The sequence below is a fragment of the Rhinoraja longicauda genome, chromosome 10 (genome assembly GCF_053455715.1).
Source record: "Rhinoraja longicauda isolate Sanriku21f chromosome 10, sRhiLon1.1, whole genome shotgun sequence".
Taxonomy (NCBI): domain Eukaryota; kingdom Metazoa; phylum Chordata; class Chondrichthyes; order Rajiformes; family Arhynchobatidae; genus Rhinoraja; species Rhinoraja longicauda.
In genome coordinates this window covers 18,240,452-18,255,051 of record NC_135962.1, presented here as the reverse complement: position 1 = coordinate 18,255,051, position 14,600 = coordinate 18,240,452, and the positions used below count along the sequence as shown (strand labels likewise).

The following is a 14,600-nucleotide window of genomic DNA, read 5'->3' as shown; positions in this document are numbered from 1 at the left end:
CTTAATCTTCTAAATGTGTTCCAAACTGGGTTCATTTGCTAGCATGAACATTAAACATGCCACTTGTACAATTGCAACGAAAGTCAATTTCAACATGCGGAGCAATGTGAATTTTGAATTGTGCCATGGTGATTTAAGGTCCAGGTCTCTGAGTTGGTGCAATTCAATATTTTTAATACAAATATTAATATTTACAATTGGAAGCGATAATATTTATGTCTACACAAATTTAATCCATTGTCATTTCATTCAATGATCTTTTGAATATAAAGTGTGAATGTATTTTTCAAGTTGTGCATAATTGTTTTTTGGGCTTTAATTCACAAACAAGACAATACCCACAAGGTCTACCTCGAAAAAGAGTTTATATTTTTGTTCCAGTAAAATATCTTTGTGAAAAAAAGGCTGCCTTGCAGATTTTACATTTTGCTTTTCAGGATGCTGTAAATGGCTTTGAAAGCATTCACATAGCTTACAGACCAATTTCACCATGGCAAGCATTGGTCAGCATGATGCTTATGGGAAAAAAACTAAAGGCTAAAAGCGCAACACAAATGGGCAGTAAACAAATGAAAGTATGCACAATGACATGCAGAGTTGTGAACACCTTAACCTATTATGTTTGATGATTTTTTGGGCCATTATGCAGAAAGTTTGAGTGATTTCAGGTATTCAGTTTTTCGGTTACAGCTTTGGTAAACGAAAACCAAAGGAATATTTTGACTGAGACTTTTGAGCTTGCTTCTGCTGCTGAAATAAGGCACTAAAATGCATGGCAAGTTCAATTACTTTCCCATAAATAAAAAAATTGTGACCTGTACCACAAATCGTGTCGAGACAAATATCGCTGGTTTAATGGTGCTTTTAATGTTCTCAGAACTGTATTCCTCTAAAATCTGCTAAGTATATTTCAAGGCATCTCTGCAGAGCTTACCATGAGCTTCCAGACATATTGTGGGTTACTATTTTGACATTAGTCTGTTCAGAGACAAGGGGTTGGTGCATTGAGCTCAAGTTCTTTTAAGCAATTACATTGATTGATTTTGTCAAATACTAATGAAAAATAAAATTAAAAAAACACCCTGATCTGGCCCAAGATAAATTTGAATAATCAAGCCCTCTTCACAATAGCCTACATTTTGCAGCCCCCACCAAAAAGCTATCCTCGAAGATTGGAAAAGCTCATCTTATCCATCTTAGTGCAAGTCCAATGTACAAGATCTCTCAGCAACATTGAATGGGCCGAACAACCTGTCACACTGATGAAGCCTTATAAGTCCCAAATTAAGTCTCAAACTCAATAAGTCTCAAACTAGTGTGGCATGGTGGCACAGCGGTAGAGTTGCTGCCTTGCAGCGCCAGTGTACCGGGTTCGATTCCGACTACGGATGTTGTCTGAACGAAGTTTGTACATTCTCCTCATGACCGCGTGGGTTTTCTCCGAGATCTTCAGTTTCATCCCACACTCCAAAGACGTACAGAATTGTTGGTTAATTGGCTTGGTATAAGTGTAAATTGGCCCTAGTGTGTGTAGGGTGATGTTAATGTGCTGTGATCTCTGGTCGGTGCGGACTCGGTGGGCTGAAGGGCCGGTTTCCGCACTCTAAACTAAACCAGAAAGTAATTTGTGAAACATTTTACAGAGAAAAAATAATGATACACATACATGTAAGATTAATGAAGGTAAACAAAAATCAAATCATTATTTTTAAATAATTTTAAAAGCAAGGAATATTTGAAGTAATTTTCCAAGCAAATTATCATCTGCATATAGATGAAATTATTCTCTGTCTGGAGGTGTCATTCAGCAGTAAAAATGACCTTTCAAAACCAAGTCACACCTCATTCAACAAGACATATTTTTTGTTGTTATGTGTACAGAGGTACAGTGAAAAGCTTTTTGTTACATGCTGGAGAGTCAGTGGAAAGACTATACTTGATTTATATCAAACCGTCCACATTGTACAGATACAGGATAAAGAGAATAACGTTTAGTGCAAGATAAAGTGCAGTAAAACCCAATTAAAGATAGTCCAAGGGTTTCCAATGATGTAGATGGTAGCTCCCTAGTTGTTGGTTGGATGGTTCAGCTGCCTGATGACATCTGGGAAGAAACGATCCCTGAATCTGGACGTATGTGTTTTCACACTTCTTGCCTGATAGGAGAGGAGAGAAGACGGAATGACCAGGTTAAGACTAGTCCTTCATTATGCTGAGAAAGGAACTGCAGATGCTGGTTTAAACCAGATAGACACAAAATGCTGGAGTAACGAGTAAAATCCTGTCTCACTGTGTTACTTTACTTCAGCATTTTGTGTCTATCTGCCTTGATTATGCTGGTGGCCTTGCTGAGGCAGTGTGAAGTGTAGATGGAGTCATAATATTTTTAATATTTTTAACAACAGGAAATATTTCTAAATAGTTGCAGCTGATGAAGTCCACTGATTTCTGTTAGTTATCCTGGAAAATACTGCCGCTCTACATACATTGAAGGAGTAAGGCATCGCTAGCAGCAACAGTGTTAGAGTTCGGTAATTAAATGTATGGTTGAAAGGTTGCCATGAGATACATTCCATTTTAACAGTGAGTGCTGACCGGCTCACCATCATCCCAATGACGTTTCCCTATCTACCTGACAACAGTCATATACCCCTGTATCTGCTTCATTTTAACCATTTTTGTTCATCAAAGCCATTTTGCTTCCCTAGTCAAAGGTTTTCTTCCCTGCCCAGATTTTACCACTACCTGACATTACTTCAGGTCCATCGACTGATTGATTACAGTTTTTCTGCCGAATTTTGATTCCAAATGAACTCGACCGACCTGTTTTCAACCTGCTGGAATTGCCCCTCCAGCAATTAAGCATTTAATATCAGTGAAGTTGATGTGCTCTTTCAACTGTGTGTTTTTCTGTAAAACAGGCATGCACATATTGGGTGTGTCAATGCTTGTGTGAGCAAGTACGAATATCAACTGATCTGACAATCCCCCACCACCCTCTGCTGCCTTTCGTGTCATTCAGTGTCTCTCGATCTCTGCCTCTCCCTCTAAAACTTAAAAAATATGTTCAATTGTAGTTCTGTGGAAAGGTCATCGATCTGAATATTCAGATGTTCCCTCATCTACAGAAGTTGACTGACTGTCTAATCTTTCAGGAATTTGTTTTCTTTCAGCGCCGCTGGTTTTGGATTCATTCTAGTCTTTCCACTTTCTGTAGACAACACCTCTTCCACAACTCCTCCGGCCACTCAACCCTTCCCACCCAACCTACCTCCTCCCCAGGTACTTCCCCCCGTATCCACAGGAGATGTAACACCTGTCCCAACAGCTTTGCTTTGCCTATTTCTCCCACATACCCCAGTCACCCTGCTCCATACTCCTACTTTCCACTCATTTCCCATCCCCTAAACCCCAGTTCCCTTTTATCCCACCTCCTTCCTCTCTATCCTATCCACTTTCTCCCACAAACCTCCTTCCAGCTTTACATTTTACACCTCCCATCTGACACCCTTTTGTTTCCTTTTCATCTCTCGTCTTCGCCACTTACATCACCCATCTGCAAAACAGTCAGAATCAGAATAACCTTTATTGTCATCCAAAAAAACAAGTCTTTTGGACGAAATTCCGTTACCCACAGACCAACAATAAGAGCAATAGAAATAAGCAATAACACACACAATCACAAACCAACACAAAACAAAAAAAAGAAACATCCATCACAGTGAGTCTCCTCCAGTTAGTCAATTAAAAAAAGAGAAATGACATATTCTGCTCTGTCTATATATACTTTGGTGTTCGCCATTACACTGTTGTCCAAAATAAATAGGGATTATTAGGTTTTCTCAAAGAAAATCTTCCCCACCCACTCCACACAAACTGTAATCAGGATTATTCCTTCTGATAGATGTGTGGAATTGTCTGCAATCCACCCTCTGCTCATGCGTGGTTTGGATAATTGGCAAGGTTTCAGAGGGCGTGGTGCTTTTAAAAAGTAACGTGAGCGAGGGAATTATTTTGTGCAAAGAAATTGCCGCGTTTGCAAAATTTGTTGCTGACGTTTAGCATTGGGTGGGATTGCTGAGAGCGCCTTGCAAGCCCCAGTTCGCAGCGCACCATGTCTCAGGCAGTCAAGTCTTTCTACGACCTCAACGCCGTCACCCTGGACGGCGACAATGTGGACTTCAATGTCTACAAAGACAGAGTGGTGTTGATCGAGAATGTCGCTTCTCTCTGAAGCTTGACCACGAGGGAATACACCCAACTCAACGAGTTGCAGACGCGCTACCCGCATCGTTTCATTGTCCTGGGCTTCCCTTGTAACCAGTTCGGCTACCAGGTGAGTGGAGACTCTCGGCCGGCCGCCACTGATGCCTTTCAAGGCCTCTTCGGTTTTAGTCTTAGTCATACAGTGTGGAAACGTGCCCTTCGGCCCAATTTACTCATGCTGACCACTAGTCCCACCTGCTTGCGTTTGGCCCAGAACTCTCTAAACCTGGTTCTACCCACGTACCTGTTTAAATGAAACAGCAGCGCATTTGGAAAGTAGGATCGGTCAAAGTCAGCATGGATTTATGAAGGGGAAATCATGCTTGACTAATCTTCTGGAATTTTTTGAGGATGTAACAAGGAGAATGAATAAGGGAGAGCCAGTTGATGTGGCGTATCTGGACTTTCAAAGAGCATTTGACAAGGTCCCAAACAAGAGATTAGTGTGCAAAATTAGAGCACATGGTATTGGAGGTAGGGTATTGACATGGATAGAGAACTGATTGGCAGACAGTAAGCAAAGAGTAGGAATGGGGTACTGATTGTTGATGATCAGCCATGATCATATTGAATGGTGGTGCTGGCTCGAAGGGCAGAATGGCCTACTCCTGCACCTTTTTTTAAATGTTTCTTAAAAGGTGCGATAGTTTTACAGGCTTTTAATCCCAGCAACTCGATTGGTCGTGAAGACTTTGGAAACTGGTGTAATATATGGGGTAGGGAAGGGAAGGGGGAGGGTGGGGGGTGGAGGGGGGGGGGGGGGGGAAACAACTCAAAACTACTTGCAGAGGACGAATGTCCTGGGACAGGACTACGAGTGGCCGAACGGCTGAGCCCACCGTTTCCCCGCGATGCGAATGGTTCTGATACCACCCCTGCCTGACCTTGGACAAAGCACAATTAAAAAAAACGTTTTCAAAGCATTGAGTGAAACTGGTGGATAATTTTGCAACACTGGTAAATTTCAGACTAGCAGTCTGAATACAGTTCCCGACCCGTACCGTCGCCTATCCATGTTATCCAGGGATTGCCTGATTTACTCCAGTATTTTGTGTCATTTGTAAACCAGCATCTGCAGTTTATTTTGACTGAGGTTGAACATTTTAGGTTGGGGTAAGTAGACAAGGGGAGCCATGCCTCTGAGTTTAAGTCCATAACCCTGTATAATCTAATCCGTCAAAATATTTCTCAGTGTCAATTTGTCCCAACCTGCATGCCTTTGGGAGGACGGTGGAAACCAGATTATTTGAGGGCTAATTCCACACAGACACCATCTGGATTGAATGTGTAGGAAGGAACTGCAGATGCTGGTTTAAATCCAAAATAGACACAAAATACTGAACTCTGCAGGACAGGCAACATCTCTGTAGAGAAGGAATGGGCAACGTTTCGGGTCGAGACCCTTCTTCAGACAGCCCAACAGTCTGAAGAAGGGTCTCGACCCGAAACGTCACCCATTCCTTCTCTACAGAGATGCTGCCTGTCCCGCTGAGTTACTCCAGCTTTTTGTGCCTCTCCACCTGGATTGGAGCCTGGTCGCTGGTGCCTTGAGGTAGCAGCTCAACTAACCATGCCACAGTTGACTTGTGTACTCTGCTCTGGGCTTTGAAGAGATATAGCATAATATATATAGATATCCCTATATCAACATTTTTCTTTCTTCAGATGCAAAATGACCTACTTAGATTTTCCAGCATTTCCTGTTTTTATTCCATTAGTCTCCTTTTTGGATTGTTTCCTGATACAGACATTTTAATGATCGGTTGACATGAAACACATGTCTCTGGATCACCACTGCTGTTGGCTTTTTACATTTGGAAAGTAATTTTCTTCATCCAATGCAGGTTCAACTCATTTCACTGGTACTCTACCTGCGAAATGAGTTCCATTTTTGTTGTTTTGATGAGAATTAACATTTTTTGGGGTGCTTTTTCTCATAGAGTAACTGTTGTAATTGAGAAACGATATTATGGATGTCTATTGTGCTCTTTAATGTTCTTCTCACACATGGTAATTTGCGAGCTTCAGAAAAAAATCATGACCTAACAGATAATAACCAGGAACTGCAGGGATGCTGGTTGAAACCAAAAAGATACAAAATGTTGGAGTAACTCAGATGGTCAGAAAACATCTAACGTTTCAGGTTGAGACCCTTATTCGGACTGATTGCAGAGGAAAAAAACTGGAAGAGAGAAAAGGGGGTCGGACAATCCTCCGACATTACTGTCACCTCCAACGTGATCCCACCACTCGTCACATCGTCCCATTTCCACCCGTTTCTGCCTTCTGCAGAGACCTCTCCTTCCTCAACTCCTTGGTCCATCCCCCCCCCCTTCCCCCCCACAACACTCCCCTCCCCCACATAACATTGCCCTTCCCTTACTTTCTTCCCTATCCTACTCCCTTCCCCTGAAACATGACTGATCTTGCACCAGTTTCTTCCCACCACCACACCCTTTCCACCAAAAGTCGTTCAACTTGCTCAACAGTTCGCTGCTGTATTTCTTTTGGGCTCACACCTGCATCTAGTCTTTGTCCAGCAATCTGCCTATCTGGGTAACCGTCCCCCAAAATGAGGTGATCTGTTGCTGGCTATGATTTTCCCGGCTCCCTTTCCTCTCTTCCATTTGTTTTGCACCGCTCGCACATTGTCAGGTTTCCATTGAACAGAGAACAGAGTACAGTGTAGGGACCAGCCCCCATTTTCGGAGTAGAACATAATTCTAAGTTAAACAAATAAAATCATGAAATCCTGTCAAAGTTTTGAAGTCAGAAGATGAAGATGACAGCATAGAGCCCAGTCAGTTTGTGAAAAAAGATTTTGTTTGGTTTGAAGATGATGACTTCCATTACTAAAATTAATCTGGTGTCTGGCAGAGGGTCCTGAGCAACCTGTCACTGCCTGAGCTCCTGCAGGGGCCCCAGTTATGCCTGCCTCTTTGTAGGTACGTTGAACAATCCCTGTTCCAGGCGTACACTGGCCCTATCCCCGAAATCTATCTAGTTGCATTGATGACTGCATCGGTGCTACATTCTGCACCCATGCAGAACTCATGGACTTCATCAACTTCACCACCAATTTTCATCCAAAACTTTAGTGATAAAATTAGTTAAACATGGGTGGATATTTAGTAGAACATGCCTGCGGGCTTCTTGTGCTCCATCTAGGTCGGTAACTTGTTAAGCAGACTTTCAGCTGCCACTGTACAGAAACAGAGAACTGCAGATGCTGCTTAATACACAAAAGAACACAAAGTGCTGGAGTAACTCAGCAGCTCAATCAGCATCTCTGGAGAACATGGACAGGTGACATTTTGGGTCGAGCCCCTTCTTCCAACTGATTTGGGAGGGGGAAGAAGGGTGTACAAAATCATGAGAGGAATAGATTACGTCTCTTGCCCAGAATAGGGGAATCGAGGACCAGAGGACATAGGCTCAAGGTGAAGGGGAAAAGATTTAATAGGAATCCGAGGGGTAACGTTTTCACACAAAGGGTGGTGGGTGTATGGAACAAGCTGCCGGTGGAGGCAGTTGAGTCTGGGACTATCCGATCATTTAAGAAATATTTAGACAGGGGTACATGGCTAGGACAGGTTTGGAGGGATATGGACGAAGTGCAGGCAAGTGGGACTAGTGTAGCTGGGGCATTGTTGGCTAGTGTGGGCAAGTTGGGCCAAAGGGCCTGGTTCCACACTGTATCACTCTACGGCTCTAAGAGAACTGGAAAAGAAGAGAGGCAGGACAAAGTGTGGCAACTAATAGATTGACACAGGCAAGGGGGGGTTGGCAGGCAGATGGTTGGAACAAAGGCTATAAATAAGAACAGTAGGTGTGTGACAGGATTGAAGAGTTATGATTGTGAAGCCAGGGGGATGAAAGTAGCAGCAGGAGGGTGTGTGGAGGGGAGAAATAAGTGGGAGTGCAGGGGGGGAGGGTTGGGGAAAGAGAGGGGAGGGGTGCCTCTAATTAACCCTCCACTCTCTCCCCCACACCCCCTCCCACTTTTAGGAGAACAGTCGGAATGAGGAGATTCCTAAGATCCTGAAGTATGTGCGACCCGGAGATGGCTTTCTGCCCAACTTCACCTTGTTCCAGAAGTGTGAGGTTAATGGTGCGGACACACATCCTGTCTTTACGTTCCTGAAGGAGAAGCTGCCTCTTTCTTCGGATGATTCCACCTACTTGATGAAGGATCCCAAGTACATCATATGGAGCCCTGTCCGCCGCTCAGATATCTCCTGGAATTTCGAGAAGTTCCTCATTCGACCAGACGGAGAACCTTTCAAACGCTACAGCAAATCATTTGAATCCATCCAGATTGAAGCCGACATCAAAAGATTACTTAAAGCGACCAAGTAAAGTTGTGGGGAACCCAAGTTATCAGATTGCTACATGTTTACCACTGATGAGAAATCTGCATCATCTTCCAGTAGGCCTGATTTACACAAACCCTAAATAAAATTAAATCTAATCTTTTTTACACTATAACATTTGGCAAACTGCACTTGTATCAATGTGCTAAATCCATTCCCAGAGCAGTTTTTTCAAACTTTCTGTCTTGCCTTTCTGCTTTCACGTTTATTACAGACTGATTTACCTTGTCTTCCACTCCTTTTGAACTGCTGTTTCAAAGCAAAACTATGCTGATGAATTCATATCAGTGCTGCATGTTGTAATTCTTTGTATCAAGTTGATTACTAGATATTTTTGTAATACTTGGACATTCTTGTAATACTACTTCGCTCCTTTCTGCCTTTCATCTGGAAATTTCCAAAGCTATTTATCTGCCTTAGGGGTCAATACAATCTGGGATTTAGTCTTTTGTGCATTCAATAATGATTCCAGTACCAAAGATTTGGTGCATTAAGGCACTAAAATTAAATTAGAACCATGAATATATTCTACTCCTGTTCAGGCAACCGCGGTAGTATTTTAAAACTGTTCTCCAAAAGAAATTCCTATATTGTTTGTCTGAATTCATAGATGGTTTTGGGAAATCAGGATACAGTCATACTTTCTTTGAAGTTCTATGAAACAGTTCTTCCTATCTTCAGAACTTTACAGAATGAAGGTACACTCCTAAATCCAATCTGGAGGATACTAGATAATACAGAAAGTTGTTGAATTTGTGGGATGTAACTATTTGTGACTTCTTGGAATTGCATGGTATTTGTATACCAAAATAAATGAGCAATAAAACTGCCTTAAAACCAAATTTATGTACTGTGTTTTTAATAAACCTTTTGAATCAATGAGGAAGATAAATAAAGAAATTTAGTGACCTGATTGGTTTTTACTAATCGCCAATAATTTTGTGGGCACAATATCATTCTTATTTTAAATTCCATGTTATTAACCATGTTTAATTTCCCCAATTGCCAGGGTTGGATTTGGATGTATTTCTCTGGGCTGCTGAATAATTGATGAAAACTATCATCCCAAATGTGGGGTTTCCCCAAGACCAATGCTGAAAATGCACAATCTATAAAGAGCCTGTTGAGCAGTCATATCTGCATTAAGGGCTTTGCATAATACATGGTCACTATACCCCATGTGATTGTGGCTCTAAAGCAGTATTTTATCTCAATGATTTATTTTGTTTCAGTTTCATGCAGCTGATGATTTTGGAAGGGTGAACACCTCCATTATATACAGCAGGTGTATTAAGACACCAGGGATGGAAATACCAACAATGCTGTGTCCACAAAATACTCTTAATTCACTGGAAGGCTGTGAGTCCCAGACTAATATTCCTTGCGATTGAGGCCCCAATTACACTCAATTGATATGTGTTTGTCAGGCTAAATAATTTTCACACCGGACATTTTACATAACATATTTATTTCATTGAGATTTATATTATTTTGAAAAAAATACAATTTATTTTAAAGAAGAAACGCGATTTCCCCAAGTCAAAATGGAAACCCTACGGTTTCACTTGGTCTAGTAAATTACTAAAACTCTATTTGTTTGTTATTTGATATGAGGGTTGATGTATATATTAGAATGTTTGTTATCAGCTGTGTTTTTGTGCCCCCATCAACACGATAGCACTACAATGTTAGGGCCACCTTACTCACCTTTGTCCTGGGGACCCTTTCATTCAAATTTCATTCAAATTGGTATTTTATTTTTTAAGTTACAGAGATTTTAAAGTTTAAATTCCCTTATAAAAACGATTTCTTGCCATGTTCAGCGTGTGACGTCACAATGGGTCCCGCCCGAGTGACGGCCAATGAGGGGGGGGTGGGCTCATGATGAGCGGGGGGCGGGACCCGCCAGTGACGTCCCAATCTTTCACATTTTCCTTCCATATCACTCGACGCCCAATTGGTTTGGGTCCCATGTGGGGGGAGTGACGCAAATTTAAAAAAAAATCTTTAAAATTTTCCTTCCATCCAACTCGACGCCCGATTGGTCCGCGTCCCACGTGGGGGGAGTGACGCAAATTTAAAAAAAAATCTTTAAAATTTTCCTTCCATCCAACTCGACGCCCGATTGGTCCGCGTCCCACGTGTGGGGAGCGCCACCCATTTAAAAAAAAAAGGGATTCAATCAAGAGCGACGCCCGATTGGTCCGCGCCCTACATGGGGGTGGGGGTGGGGAGGGTCGCCGCAACCACTATTCCCACACTTCGCCCTAGGACCCGCTCTCCGCTCTCCGCCAACGGATCCACGGATTGGTTGGCTTGATTCGCCCACGGCCCACACGCCACCGGCTACCGTCCACGGACCAGCTCTCCACTCTCCGTCATTCCCCGCAGCTCGCCTACGAACAGTGCTGAATGCACGAGCCACAGGTAAGTGGCTTTCGCCGCCAACGGGTCCACGGATCAGTACGGTTACCGTATGCGCGGTTGTTGCTCCGCTCCTCCGCAGTTGGGGCCCATTGAGAGGTGGGTGAGTGGGGGTGGGGAGGGGGAGCAGTAGAGGGGGAGGTGGGTAGTGGAGGGGGGAATGGGGGAAGGGGAGGGGGAGTTGGGGTGGGGGGGAAGGGGAGGGGGTGTAGGGGAGGGTGATTGGGGGTGGGGGGGAGTGGAGGTTGGGGGGAGGGGAGGGAGTAGGGATGGGGAAGGGGGGAGGGGGAGTGGAAGGGGGGATGGGGTAGTGGAGGGGAGGGGGAGTGGGGGGGAGGGGGAGTAGGAATGAGGAGAAGAGGGGGGAGTGGGGATGGGGGAGTGGGAGTAGGGGGGAGGGGAGAGGGGGAGTGGGGGGGAGTAAGGGAGAGGGGAGGGGGGGTATTGTCATCAGTTACTGAAAGTAATTGTGGAGGTACAGCAGGCAGTGAAGAAAGCTAATGGCATGTTGGCCTTCATTGCGATAGGATTTAAGTTTAGGAGCAAGGAGGTCCTACTGCAGTTGTACAGGGCCCTTGTGAGACAGCACCTGGAGTATTGTGTACAATTTTGGTCTCCTAATTTGAGGAAGGACATTATTGCTATTCAGGGAGTGCAGCGTAGGTTCACCAGGTTATTTCCCATGATGGCAGGACTGACATATGATGAAAGAATGGGTCAACTGGGTTTGTTTTCACTGGAATTTTGAAGGATGAGAGAGGATCTTATAGAAACATATAAAATTCTTAAAGGATTGGACAGGCTTGATGTAGGAAAAATGTTCCCGATGTTGGGGGAGTCCAGAATCAGGGGTCACAGTTTAATAATAAGGGGTAGGCCATTTTGGACTGAGATGAGGAAAAAAAAATCATGCAGAGTTGTGAATCTATGGAATTCTATGCCACAAAAGGCAGTGGAGGCCAATTCACTGGATGATTTCAAGAGTTAGATTTAGCTCTTCGGACTAAAGAAATCAAGGGATATGGGCAAAACCCAGGAATTGTGTACTGATTTTAGATAATCAGGCATGATCATATTGAATGGTGGTGCTTGCTCGAAGGACCGAATGGCCTACTTCTGCACCTATTTTTCTATGTTTGTATGTTTGCACCTGCTGCTTGCAATCTGAGAAGTGAAGTATACATGACCAAGTAATTCAGTTACCAATCTAATCTTTGCCGGTGATTTACATTTGGCTTGGTTTACTCTCAGTAGAGTATTGGTTATTGCAATTATTGGTATGGAAGATAGCTGTAGATTAGTTGTAATTTTTCACTTACCAAACAAGAAAATACAAATTAACGTTGTAATGATAGGTAATGTTTCACACCCACAACTTAACAGAATCAACCATTTTATTTACTTTAATTGATGATTGTCACTTCATTCACCATTTCCTGAGTCACAGCCTGAACAGCCAGGGTTCAATCCAGACCTCTAGTGCTGTCTGTGTGTAGTCTGCATGTTCTCCCTGTGAATGCATAGGATTCTTCTGGGGGTTCCAGTTTTATCTCACAGATGAGACACAAAAAGATGAGGCAACTCAACGAGTCAGACAGCATTCTGGAGAAAAGGAATAGGTGATGTTTCTCCAGAGATCCTGTCTGACCCGCTGAGTTACTCCAGCTTTTTGTGTCTATCTTCGGTTTAAACCAGCATCTGCAGTTCCTTCCTACTCTTTTCACAGACGTATAGGTTGATAGGATAATTGGCCACTGTAAACTGTCCCGAGTGTGGAGGTTAGTAGTAGTCTGTGGGAATTTGATGAGAATGTGAAAGAACAAAATGTGATTATTGTAGATGGCTGGTCAGTGTATTGTAGATGGCTGGTCATTGTAGATGGCTGGTCAGTGGTTAGTGTGGCCTGGTCACCTGTCAAGGGAGCCATTAGGCTCATTATGCCTATTCCATCTCCTAACTTGGAGGTCACTGGTTGAATGTCACCATTGAATGTCACTGCAATCTATTCTCTTTCTGACATATCAATTCCCCTTCTGAATGTATGAGAGGTCAGGTGATTATTTAAAAGAAGGTAAAAATAAAAAGATTAAACAGGACAAAGGAATCCAGTAAACCATGTTAGAACTATGCCTGAATTGATGAGTTCTTGTCAAAGCTTATCGATATGTAATATTATGTAATACTAGCAATTGGTTTCGCTCTGCAAATGCTGTCGGATCCTTTTGGTATTTTCAGCATTCATTTGAATTTCAGATTTTCAACAACTGCACATCTTTGTATCTCACAGTAACCAAAATTCTTTTTCCTCCTCCGTTCTCATTCATTCCCTTCTATTTACACCTTCCCCAGACAGACCACCTTACCACCCTCTGCTGCCTTTTGTGTCATTCAGTGTCTTTTGGTCTCCGCCTCTCCCTCTAAAGCTTAAAAAATATGTTCAATTTTAATTCTGCGGAAAGGTCATCAATCTGAATATTCAGCTGTTTCCTTGTCTACAGAAGCTGACTGACTGCCTAATCTTTATAGATAGCGCTCTTAAGGATAGCGGAGTCAGGGGGTATGGGGAGAAAGCAGGAACGGGGTACTGATTGAGAATGATCAACCATGATCACATTGAATGACGGAGCTGGCTCGAAGGGCCGAATGGCCTCCTCCTGCACCTATTGTCTATTGTCTTTCAGGAATTTGTTTTTTCTTTCAGCACCGCTGGTTACGGATTCATTTCAAAGTCTTTCCACTTTCAGTAGACACCACTTCTTCCGCAACTCCTTGGTCCACTCAACCCTTCCACCCAACTTACCACCTCCCCAGGTACTTTCCCCCACATCCACAAATGTAAGACCTGTCCCAACAGCTCCTCTCTTAATTCCATGCGAGGACTCCAGCAGCCTTTTCAGGTGAGACAGAGGTTCACATGCACCCATTTAAACTGTGTCGACTGCATTCGGTGCTCCCAGTGTGGGATCCTTTACATTGGCGAGACCAAGTGTAGACTAAGTGACCATTTCACCCAGCACTTGCGCTCTGACCTTTAAGGCCTGCTGGATCTCCCAATTGCCAACCATTTTGATTCTCCTTCCCATACCAGCCCTTCTGTTCTTGGCCTCCACAATTGCCAGAGTGGACCACACACAAACTGGAGGTATCATGTCCTCATACCCAGCCCCATATTCTGCTTGGGTAGCATACAACTGAATGGTATGAACATTGACTTCTCCAAGTTCAATACCCCCGCCCCCCTTTCCCGTCCCCATGTTTCCCCTATTTCTCCCACATACCCCAGTCACCCTGCTCCATACCCCTACTTCCTACACTCATTTCCCATCACCTAGACCCCATTTCCCTTTTATCCCACCTCCTTCCTCTCTATCCTATCCACTTTCTCCCACAAACCTCCCTCCAGCTTTACATTTTACACCTCCCATCTGACACCATTTTGTTTCCTTTTTCATCTCTCGTCTTCGCCACTTACACCACCCATCTGCAAAACAGTCCGAGGGAGGGTCGCAGTCCTGAAAAGTCGCCTGTCCTTTCCCC

At 43.5% G+C, this 14,600-nt stretch overlaps 1 pseudogene across 1 annotated transcript; it reads left to right on the top strand.

Moving 5' to 3' along the window:
* Window positions 1-4,064: 4,064 nt before the first annotated feature.
* On the top strand, window positions 4,065-9,461 carry LOC144597617 (glutathione peroxidase 2-like; annotated as a pseudogene). Its single transcript, XR_013547767.1, has 2 exons — window positions 4,065-4,336; window positions 8,275-9,461. The product of XR_013547767.1 is annotated as a glutathione peroxidase 2-like (transcript).
* The last annotated feature ends 5,139 nt before the right edge of the window (window positions 9,462-14,600 follow it).